A 12,105-nucleotide genomic window follows, 5' to 3' on the forward strand; every position below is an offset into this window, starting at 1 on the left:
TGGATTAGGCCCTGAGGCCCCCCTGCTGGAGGATTCAGGGTACTGCCACACCTATCCCAGGAAAGGAGCAGTGGAGCTAAGTCCTTGAAGGGGCCTAAAGAAACTGTGCAGGAAAGCAACCAATCAGAGGGAGGCTGCAAGGGGCTAGCCAATCAGAGGGTTGCAGATTACTATAAAAGGGGCTGCAGTCCAAGGCACTATCCTTTCCTTGCTGGAGTCAGAGGAGTGTAGGTGGTGCTTCTGGCTAGCCAAAGGGAACTGCAGCACCATGTACAGCTCAGTTCTGGTGGGGAGGGTGGAACAGCTTTGAGCTGGTGGCTAGGCCTGAACATAGAAGGGGCCTGAGGTAAGGGTAAAGCTTTGGTGAAGGCTGGGGCATGGGCAAGTGACCCAGGGAACTGCAGGCAGTTTTGTTAAAGGGACGTTGTTGCTATTCTTAGGGTTCTGGGGCTGGGACTTGGAGCAGTGGGCAGACCTGGATCCTTCTCCCATAGGACACTGGGGAAGAGGCCTACAGTTGTATACTGATAACCACCCAGAAGGGGATCTGAGCTACTTAGTGGCCTAGTTGGGGCCAGAGAGGGTGAAACCATTGCTTCCCAGGAGGAAGTCCTGGGGGTATGGCCTGATACCAGGGCTGGGATTCTCTAAAGACTGCAGACACACCTGAGCAGAAGGGGGTGCTTGTGAGAGGTGGATACCATGCTATCAAAGGTACTGTTTTCATCATGGTATAACTACTGGGTTTTACTACTGATGTTTTTTCTTTATTTGCATTACATGATGTCCCTGTACTCTAGAGTGGCAGGTCTCTAAATGTTGGTTATTGAAATATGAAAACCAAATAATTGGCATCTTGAATAGCATATATTTCATGAATGCTACACTGAATAATCAAAAGCTGTGAGTTCGTGAGGATCACAGCAGGTTTCAGAACCTCAGGCGTTGAGGGAGGTAACCCAAAACCACCCAGGGAATTACTGGAATCAAAACTAATGTTTTGTTGAAAAGGAGCTGATGACCTGGTTGGCTGAAGTCCCAGGGGACTGGGTGGAGGGACTAGCATGTATGGTGGTGTGGTCCTAAATATTTTCAAGAGCCTAAAAAAGTTTGGGTTCAGTTTGATTCAAGGGGGTGAAAACATTCAGGCTATTTCTTGTTTACCCATATCCGCTTGCCCAGGTGTCTTCCAGCTATACAATTTGATTGCTTGCTTGGCATCATGATTATATGGAAAGAGACTGTATAATAGGCAGTGAGCCAGATCCTCAGTTGCTCCAGCTCTTTGCTCGGTGCAGCTGAAGAATGGGGGTGGGCAAGGTGGTTTTCAGTCACCTCTGTGTTTCCCCCAATGACTGGGGCTGCTGGGAGCCTTAGAGCTACTCTGATATATACATGTTCACAACAACTCTCTAGAGGCTTATTCATCAGCTAGGGATCACCTCAGCACAGCTCGTGGCCATCCCAAATATCCCATCTGATGCTGCATGGGGAAGGTGTGTGGAGGGGGACAGAACATCAGTTAAGAGTAGTTACATCATGGAAATTCTCAGCTGCCTATTAGGGCATTTTTTTTTGGCCACTTTGTTCTGCCAGAGTGCTGTGAAGGGGGCCAAAAATACTTTTTAAATTCTGTCCTTTCAAGTGAAATGAAACAAATATGATTACACTTTTCCATTGTGGATATTCAGGCGCTATTTCTACTATCACTTCCTCTTTTCATTGTTTTATAATAGTATTTAAGAGCTGCTGCAATGTTTCCCATCATCCTATTTAATGTTTTCATTCAAGTCTGGCCAGTAAACAGCTTCACAAGCAATATTCTGGATTATTTAATTTCTAAACACCCCTGATGAATTCCCTTTAGGATTACATTTAACACACCCAATTACTATGATTTCATGCACTTGTGCAGCCCTTCTCAAATGGTTCTGCTTTCAGCGCTTTCAAGTGTGTGTGTGGTCACCGCGCCAGCACTGGGAGAGAGCTCTTCCAGCGCTGCACGTACTCCACCTCCCCTTGGGGATTAGCTTACAGCGCTGGGAGCCGCGCTCACACTGGCACTTTGCAGCGCTATAACTTGCTGCGCTCAGGGGGTGTGTTTTTTCACACCTCTGAGCGAGAAAGTCGCAGGGCTGTAAAGTGCCAGTGTAGCCAAGGCCCCAGAGTGTGGTGTTGCATCCCTGACCGTCTTGGCTGATAGCAATTGATGGATCCCTTTACTATTCTCCATGGATGTATCTAATGCTTTTTAAAACCCAGTTACACTTCTGGCCTTCACAAATTCCCTGCCAATAAGTTCCACAGGTTGACTGTGTCATGTGTGAAATACTTCCGTTTGTTTTGTTTTAAACCTGCTGCCTATTAATTTAATCAGGTGACCCCTAGTTCTTGCGTTTCAGAGAAGGAGTAAATAACACTCACTTATTTACTTTCTCCACACCAGTCATGATTTTATAGACTCCTATCATATTCCCCCTTAGTCATCTCTTTCCCAAGCTAACAATTCCCAGACTTATTAATTTCGCCTCCTAAAAAGCTGTTCCATACCCCTAATCATTTTTGTTGCCGTTGTTGGTACCTTTTCCAATTCCAATATATCTGCTACCAGATCTGCATGCAATATTCAAGGTGTGGGCGTACCATGGATTTATATAGAGGCAATATGGTATTTTCTGACTTATCTATTCCTTTCCTAATGATTTCCAGCTTTTTTGAGTGCTGCTACACATTGAGTGGATGTTTTCAGAAAACTTTCCACAATGACTCCAAGATATCTTTCTCGAGTGGTAATAGCTAATTTAGACCCCATAATTTGGTATGTATAATGGCATTATTTTTTCCTATGTGCATTACTTTGCACTTCTCACTATTGAATTTCATCTGCCATTTTATTGCCCAATCACTGAGTTTTGTGAGATCCCTTTGTAATTCTTTGCTGTCTGCATTGGATTTAACTATCTTAAGTAATTTTATATTGTCTGTGAATTTTGCTACCTCATTGTTTAACCCCTTTTTCCAGATAATTTAGGAATATGTTGAACTGCACTGCTCTGAGTGCATAACTTTGGGGGTTCCCTTTGTGAACCTCTCTCCCCTGTGAAAACTGACCATTTATTCCCACTCTGTGTTTCCTAGGTTTTAACTAGTTACTAATCCATGACAGGACTTTCCCTCTTATCCTATGACTGCTTATTTGTTTAAGAGCCGTTGGTGGGGTAACTTGCCAAAGGCTTTCTGGAAGTTCAAGTACACTATATCCTCTGGATCACCCTTTTACATATGCTTGTTGACTCCTCTCAAAGAATTTTGTAGATTGGTGAGGCATGATTTCCCTTTCCTAAAAGCTCGTTGACTCTTCACCAACATACTGAGTTCATCTATGTGTCTGATAATTTGGTTCTTTATTCTAGTTTCAACTAATTTGCCTGGTATTAAATTTAAGTTTACCGGCTTGTAATTGCCAGGATTGCTCCTGGAGCCTTTTTTTAAAAATCAGCATTACATTAGCTATTCTCCAGTCATTGGGTACAGAAGTTGATTTAAGCAATAGGTTACGTAGTTCTGCAGTTTTCATGAGTTCTTTCAGAACTCTTCGATAAATGCCATCTGGTTCTGGTGACTTATGGCTATTTAATTTATCAGTTTGTTCCAACCCTGCTCTATTGACACCTCAATCTTGGACAGTTCCTCAGATTTGTGACCTAAAAAGAATGGCTTAGATGTGGGACTCTCCCTCCCAGTCTGTGCAGTGTAGACCAATGCAAAGAATTATTTAGCTTCTCTTCAACAGCTTTGTCTTCCTTGAGTGCCCCTTTAGGAACTCAATCATCCATTGGCTTCACTGATTGTTGGCAGGATTCCTGCTTCTCATTACTTAAAAAAAATAGTTGTACTTTGTGTGTCTTTTGGTAGTTACTCTTCAAATTCTTTTTTGGCTGTCTAATTATACTTTTACACTTGACTTGCCAGAGTTTGTTCCTTTCTAATTTCCTCAGTTGTATTTGACTTCCAATTTTTATAAGATGTCTTTGTCTCTAACTGCCTCTTTTACTTTGTTTAGCCAGGTGGCATTTTTTGGGTCACTTTAATGTATTTGGGGAGGGGATTGGGGGCCTGGGGGAAGGGGTATAAATATAGGTTGAGCCTCTATTGCAGACATTTCACTCTCTGCACTATTCCTTTAAATTTCCATTTAACTAGCTTCCTCATCTTTGTGTAGTTCTCCATTTTTTGAAGTTCAGAACTACTGTGGTGAGCTTCCTTAGTATTTTACCCCCTAGCAGGATACTAAATTAATCACATTAGGGTTACTATTACTGAACAGTTCAGCTATGTTCATCTCTTGGACCAGATCTTGTACAGTTCAATTTCTGATGGAAATAATTTATGAATTATGAAAACACCAGGTCTTTAGATGGTGTGAAGTTAAACTGAGATCTACGGAGAGGGACGCTTATGAGCTGTGCATCTGTGTTTAATAATATTCATAGTGCACAATTCGCGAGGGCAGAATCTTAGAACTCTACCTGACCTTAGCTCTATTCCCAGCATGGCCATTGGCCTGCTGGGTGACTTTGGGCAAGTCATTCTGTGTGCTACAGTTTCCCCATCTGTAAAATGGAGGCAATGACACTGACATTCTTTGTAAAGTGCTTTGAGAGCTATAGATGAATGGTGCTGTACAAGTATTATTATTACTACTAGTTCATCCCAAAATACATGGTTCCATGAGCCTTTGGGCCACCCATGTATTAAGGTGGAGATCACTTTCTATAGCACTGGGTCTTTTGCTGTTCTACAAATATTTTTTTCATGTCTCTTACTGAAGCACGAAGAATAGTGTGCCACTGATAAATAAATGGAAACCTTTTCCCCATAGTTACAATGCCCATAGTTCTACCACAACTTCTCCATATTTCTGGGACTACTTTTAACTAATTACAACTGTTCTGTCCAGCTGCAGCAAATAAGGTGTTTTTACAATGTTCAGTCACTACATACTATGCTTCCTACAGTGGTTGGCATTACATGCATGAAGCACAAGTTCTTAGTTTGACCTGGAGAATTTCCAGAAATGGGGTTTGAATTAGATTGGGACATTATACTTTTTAAATAGAAAGCTCTTCTTCAGAAGGCCTATCTGATGCTGGGGTGCACAGTCCTTAAGAACGTAGTTGAACCCTGCTGCCTGCTGCACAGGGAGGACTGGGGAGGAGAGAGCAGCAAAGGAAATGGCCATCGCTCTTCTCCTTTGCACAAGCATCTGCAGAAACAAAGCCTTAAACTAAGCCTTAGAAAATCCCACCCTTATGTGTGCTGTCACTGAAATCAACCGTAAAACTCCTATTGCCTTTAATAGCAGTAGTATGATTAATCCTGTGTGCTTTTGAAACTTCCACCCTAAGTTTTTTAGGCTTTATGGTTATGAGATGTCTCAGGGCTGCCTAGAGGATTGAGGGGGGCCTGGGGCAAAGCAATTTTGGGGGCCCCTTCCATAAAATAGTTGCAATACAATAGAATACTATATTCTTGTGGGGACCCCTGCAGGGCCTGGGGCAAATTGCCCCACTCCCCCCGCCCCCGGGCAGCCCTGAGATGTTGCTCAAAGATGAGCTTCATTCACAAGGATGCTGTGCTGAGTGTCCTGCAGACAAAGATCTTGTCTAAAACCAAGCTTTCTGTGCCAAAACTCTACCAGTGAGCTCCACCGGGGGCAATAACAATGGAAGTATGAGTGTAGACAACATCACCACTCACTGCTGCCATTTTAAATGCTGTTTAGACCTGCTCTGTGTGGAGTTAGACAACAAGATTGTAAAAGCCCTGGCAGTCATGGGAAGTTTGCTAACATTATCTCACCCCTCACTGGAACTTCACCACTGGAAGCAACAGTAGGAAGCCGAGTATAGGCACAGCCAATGAGCCTGAAACAATAGCTCTTGGAGCCAAAATGAGATTTTTAACTCTGAGCAAGATTTTCAGCTAGTGTAAATCAGTGTAGCTGCATTAAGAATGGTATTTGGAAAGCAGTTTAAATGAGCTTCGAAGTCCAGGAGAAGAACATTTAATATAAGCATGAAACCTGTGGGATTTGCAGAGACCCAGAGGCCCTGTCTCTGTTTTTGCTAATACTTGCTCAGCTCTACTATTATCTACATGGGCTCCCAGTGTTGGTGGTCTGTGGGCTTCAGCCACCATTTTAATCACTATGCCAGGGATGGCCACAAACAACAATCTTCAGAAGTCCAAGAGCTGGGACACACCTGCCAGGAGCCTGGGGTTGGGACTTCAGCACCGCTCCTGCTGATGCCCTGAGCCCTGGCAGGTACACCCCACTGGGCAGAAGCCCCAAGCCCCCCCTCCCTCCTTGGCAGAAGCCCCTCACACGCCACCCTACTGCAAGGCAGAGGTCCTGAGCTTCCCCACTCCAGTCTGGTAGGTTGCAAATGGGGGCTCGGGTGGGCTCCACAAGCCGCACTATAGTGGTAAGTCATACATGGCTCGCGAGTCACTGTTTGACCACTCCTGCATTATGCCATTTAACCCTGCTTGGAGCAGTGAAGATCAAATTGATGAAATGCTTACAATTATGGTGGGTGCCTTGGCTGGCTTGATAACACTGGTGATGGTTTGACTTTTTTTTAATCAATCGTAGTTTAGACAGGCCCAGGGAAGGTATTTAAGTTCCTCTGAAATGAAATATAAGCTATTTCGACCTGACTTTAATCTCTTCTCTGAGTAGAAGAGGTCCAAGGAGTTAAGAATGAAGAGAACACTTACACAGACCTGGTCCCAAAATGCCAGTAGCAGACTGAATTGGTCTGATTCTCATTTACACTAAAGCAGGGGTTCTCAAACTGGGGGTTGGGACCCCCCAGGGGGGGTCGCAAGGTTGTTACATGGGGCGGTTGCGAGCTGTCAGCCTCCACCCCAAATCCCACTTTGACTCCAGCATTTATAATGGTGCTAAATTATATTAAAAAGTGTCTTTAATTTATAAGGGGGTCCCACTCAGAGGCTTGCTGTGTAAAAGGGGTCACCAGTGTAAAACAAAAAAATTTTTGAGAGCCACTGCACTAAAGGTACTTTACACTGACATTGTTGTGTGGAGCAGTTTTAGTTAAATTGGAATCAGGTCCTAAGAGAGGACTACAAAGATCCAGGACCAGATTTTAGTTCTGCTTAAACATGCATAAATCTGCAATAACCTGATGGAAGTCAGTCTGAGTCTGATTCTAATTTATATATTCCCTTGAAACAGCTTTGGAAGATGCTTTAGGGGCCCCTTTCACTTTCGGAGTGGTTCAAATGGGCTGTAGTGCAAATGAGCATTTGGCCCAGTTACTGTTGCGGTTACGTTAGATTTATACTGGTGTAATCAAGGAGAATCTAGCCACAGTAGAGCACAGAACTCTTGTATCCATAGTGAATTGATAACAATTTTTTATCATCGTAATAATTAGTGTTAGTAGGAACTCTGACTATATCAGGGTTTCTCAAACAGGGGTTGCCGCTTGTATAGGGAAAGCCCCTGGTGGACTAGGTCAGTGTGTTTACCTGGCCAGTCCGCAGGTCCGGCCAATCACGGCTCCCACTGGCTGTGGATCGCTGCTCCAGGCCAATGGGAGCTGCAGCCAGCTGGAAGCTTCCATTGGCCGCAGCGATCTGCGGCCAGTGGGAGCTGCGATTGGCCAGACCTGCGGATGGGGCAGGTAAACACACCGGTCCACCAGGGGCTTTCCCTACACAAGCGGCAACCCCTGTTTGAGAAACCCTGGACTATATAACAATGCAAAAAGGTCAAACCAAGAATAAGAAGAGAAAAGCCTGTATGCAGTACAAATTTAAAGAAAATGGTGGGGCATACAAATCCAACACTGGCCAGGAAAGGGTTAACATGCTGTGGGTTTCATGAGCCCCACCCTGCACTAACTACCACAGGTGTAAGGATTGGACAGAGGAGTTAAAAGGGAAGAACCCAGCTAAGTTGGGTGTTGGTTGGGGGGGCGGGGGCGGGTTGCCAGGCCTCACTCCATGAGAGGAGCTTGGTTGGGCCAGGAACTGCTTGAAACATTGCTGCCAGTCACATCCTGCCTGAGGGAAGGTAGTCTTGCTGCTGGACGATAGTTTCACTTTGCTACCAGTGCCTTATTTGCTGTTGCTTGGAAAGACTGCTGCAGGAAGGGAATGACAGCTGAATAACAACCTTTGTCTTGTGTGCCAGATTATGGACCCAGCCGTGATTGGCTATAAGGCCAGGAGCAACCCTATCACAGGGTTACACTGAGTATTTATCTTTCATAATAAAACTATATAACTGTATGGCTGCTCAAATTGTATTCAACAAAAAAAATTAAATGCAGTGAAAAATATTAGTTTCATCTGAAAGCGTTTTCACTTTGTCATTTTTTGGTAGGTTTCATTTTTTTGTTTGCTTTCTCTTCCCCTTAAATCCTCCCCCTACACCCCCCAATTCCATTTCCTCTCATCCTTTCTTTTTCATGATGGTGAAGAAGAAGAAAATGTTTCTCCCTGTGATGGTGTGTCCACCCTACACAGGGCTGGAAAGGGTTAAAGTGGCCAGGTAGGCCTATTAACGCTACAGGCTGCACCTGGAAGGAGCAGGGAATTGATTGCAAGCAGGTTCAGCTGTGCACAAATGGGTGGGGGCCTAGTAAGCCAGGAAGCTGGCAACAGACAGGGGCTGCTGCTGGGAAAGGGCACTCGCTCCCTGGGAATGAGGGAGCTGGTAAACCCAGAGCAAGGAGGGGAACCAGGAGTTGTAGGAGGCAGTCCAGGGAAGAAGCAGCGAGGGCTGGGAAAAGAGAGCCTGGAACTGCTGGGTCTAGGGTCCTTGGACTGGAACCCAGAGTAGTGGGCAGCCCCACTCGCCGCTGAGGATGTGGCATAGACTGGCAGGGCAGTGAATGGGACATTTGTTTGGGTCATTGTGGGAGTGACAGATAACTGAAGGCCTGTGCCCTGGAAGGGGGAAACACTGAATTATCTAGCTGGAGAGCTGAGTCATGAAGGGGATGCTATGGTTCCTGAAGTGGAAGGGGGAAACACCATCCACCACCTCCACTTTTTCCACTGGATTAAAAAATGGGGGTGGGCCACATTTAAAAACTCAAATGAATACTTGATTCACAGTTTGAGAAATCTGTTGCATTCAAACAGCCACTCTTCAGTGGAAAAATCTCTGCTTAAACTATTTTAGACCAGTTGTATATGCTGCCACAATATCACCCCCCCCATTTCACTTGCTCACCCTTAAGTGTGCGTTCATGCACACAAAAAGAAAGATCCATCTGCAGCCAGTACAAAGTGAACCTAAAGATCTGGCAGACGCACCTATGCAAAATCCTACCAGTCAGAATTCTCCACTCCTCTCACATGGAAAAGAGTGTGTTTTATACCCCCTTTGCACAGGTAGAAATGACTACACCAGATGCAAGGCAATAGAGAATCAAGCCTAGGTTAGAAAAAGAATCCTGTGCCTACTCTATCCGTGGCAGTGGGACTGCATGTTTTGACTAAGTGTTGGCAGGATCAGTGCCATAATAGCCTTCTTAATTGGAAATAGCTCAGTGGACATTTGACTGTCTTAATTAGCAGCTTTCCCAGAACAGTAGGATGTCATTTAAAAAAAGTCTGGGAAGACTTAATGACATAAAATACTAACCTGAATAAAGAGTCAAGAATCAAAATGAGATTCACTTTCATCTTTATTTGATCTTTATTTCTTTAATTTCCATTTGGCAATTCTATTATTAATAGACTGGCACAGAGTTGCACCTAATTAACACCTGGTAAACACCACTTAAAATGTGGTTCTGCTGTTGCGAGGTTCCAAGTTTACTTTGTTATTCCATATGAGATTTACTCTGTTTACAAGTCAAGATAGTTTTTCTTACTGACAGCACTGAGAATTGAAAGCTAGTTCTTTCTGGTTTATGCATCGCTACCAGTAGCATAGATTCTGTTCTCAGAAATCCTTGTCTGGGTTGGAGTTTTAGCCATTGGTCTAGCTACAGCATTTGTCGCTGCACCAAGTGCACAATCTGAGACTTGATGTGATGAACCTAGTGTAAATCTGTCTCTTGCGCCACTGCAGCTTCATCCAGTTCTCTTCTCAATGCCTATGCATCTCAGCGAGTGTTCTTTTAACGAGTAATGGAAATGTAAGTAACCAGTTTGAATGGGATGTAGTGAAAGTGAACAGGCAAACGCAGACATACTGTAATGCAAAGTCAGGCACTTAAAAGTTAGGAAATGCCTGAATTAAGGTTCACTAACTCTGTTCTGCATTTTCCAACCAGATCTAGTATCTGCTTAGGATACTTGTACTGCTGAAACTTTTTACATGTACACAGCTGTGCCACTGCAGCGCTTCAGTATAGACACTACCTATGCAGACACGATTCTCCTACAGGCATAGGTAATCCACATAGGAGGGGTAAGGAGAAGGGCTCAGACCCTTCTAGATCCTGGTGCATGTGCACACACAAGTGGAGAACATGGGGGCTGACAGCATAAGTGCTGGAACTAGGGTGCTGCCACACGCCCTGGCTTGAAGTGGTTTCCATTATATACAGGGTTTGCAGTTTGGTTAAATAGCTCTCCGCACCCCCACTATTCACCTTGTTCCAATGCCCCTGTCGGACAGGCCCTATTCTCCCCCAGACCCCTTGCCACTCACCCCTGTGTCCCATTACCAGTATCCCTCCTCCTCACCTGATCTACCAAACCTTCTCACCTCCTCTAATACCTATTCTATCCCCTTGATGCAGCCCTAAACTTCTCTAACACTATTCCTTCATGCCCTAAAATGTCTCTCCCCTGCCAGCAAGCATTCACATCTAAAAATTTTTACAAAAACACTTTGATTATATTCTCCCAAAATTGAATGCGCACACACGCATGCACACACCCCCAGAGACTTGATCATTATGCCTTCCCATCTTCTTCCTAAGGTGAGATTCAAACTGACGGTGACTGTAGGGGGATCAAGTTTAACCCCATGAACTATTCAGCTAGCATGATGCTTTGAAAGCTCAAAATCCTGTTAACTCTTCTGTTCACTTACGGTCAGTGCAATCCTTTAGGTAGAGGTTAAGGCTCACGTGCCTATTCATAACTGGAGAAGCCAAGTCTCTTTCAAATTTGCTTCCCCCACCCCATAGGGCTGGTGGTAGCCATCCACTCTGCTAGGGTAACCCTAGAGCATTTGAGACTTTGGTGTGGTGATCTGAGTTCTGGTTTGATCTCTGCCTGTGAGCAAATTAACTTTGCCAGAATGTATCAGCTTCAAGAACTGCTGTCTCCCTACACCCGGCATGTATGAGCTGAAACTTTGTCCCAAGTATGGGTTCCTGACCATATCCCACTCTCTCATACGGAGCACTGAATTTCAAGGCAATTTGATTGATCGTACAGATTCTAGAGCACTTAGAACAGTCACTCTTTAAACAGGAAGCTGCTCTTAGTCTTAACTATCCACCATTAAACTGTGCGTTACTCGATACCTGGATCAAAATTTGGTGGCTTGAGTCTCTTACGATAGGCCTGAGTTTCAAGGGCTCAGCAGTTGGTGTTAGAGCCAGATACTCAGAAGAGTTCAACTCATGGGGTATTGAGGTCTTTGGAGAATCTGGTCATAAGTGTAACAATTGGAGCTGTGGGGTACTGCAGAAAACTTGGCCCTACATATTAGTGTCCTTCTTTTAAAAACTCTTGATTTCAGATTGACTGAAGTTTGGTCAGTTAGGTAGAACAAGCTCTAGTCACTGAATATATAATCTAGCACTCTTATAGTTTGACATCAGTATTGCAACTGGCTACGTTATGCCGCAATTGCTTTAGTAAGTGAAATTGAAAAGATGTATGCTTTGTCAGAAAATGTTGCTTATTCCTCCTGGATATTTATGACTTAAATAAGTTTACACAATCTTAATTAAAAGAACATTAAAATGCCTGAGACAAACTAACAAAAGTAAGGAAATTCAATGTTAAGTATTCACCATCAAATATCTAAAGGGACTACTTAATATTATCCTGCTGCAGAAATCTCGTTCTGTAGTGCCTACTTCCCCTAGAGCT

The 12,105-nt window shown here is 44.1% G+C and overlaps 1 long non-coding RNA gene across 1 annotated transcript in view; it reads left to right on the forward strand.

Moving 5' to 3' along the window:
• The first annotated feature begins 222 nt into the window (after positions 1-222).
• The window catches only part of LOC120405780, a 60,868-nt gene continuing 48,985 nt past the window's right edge, over positions 223-12,105 (forward strand). Inside the window, exon 1 of the long non-coding RNA XR_005598862.1 lies at positions 223-714. This is a non-coding gene — a long non-coding RNA (uncharacterized LOC120405780). The remainder of the gene's footprint in view (positions 715-12,105) is intronic.

The sequence above is a fragment of the Mauremys reevesii genome, linkage group 5 (assembly GCF_016161935.1).
Source record: "Mauremys reevesii isolate NIE-2019 linkage group 5, ASM1616193v1, whole genome shotgun sequence".
Classification (NCBI taxonomy): domain Eukaryota; kingdom Metazoa; phylum Chordata; order Testudines; family Geoemydidae; genus Mauremys; species Mauremys reevesii.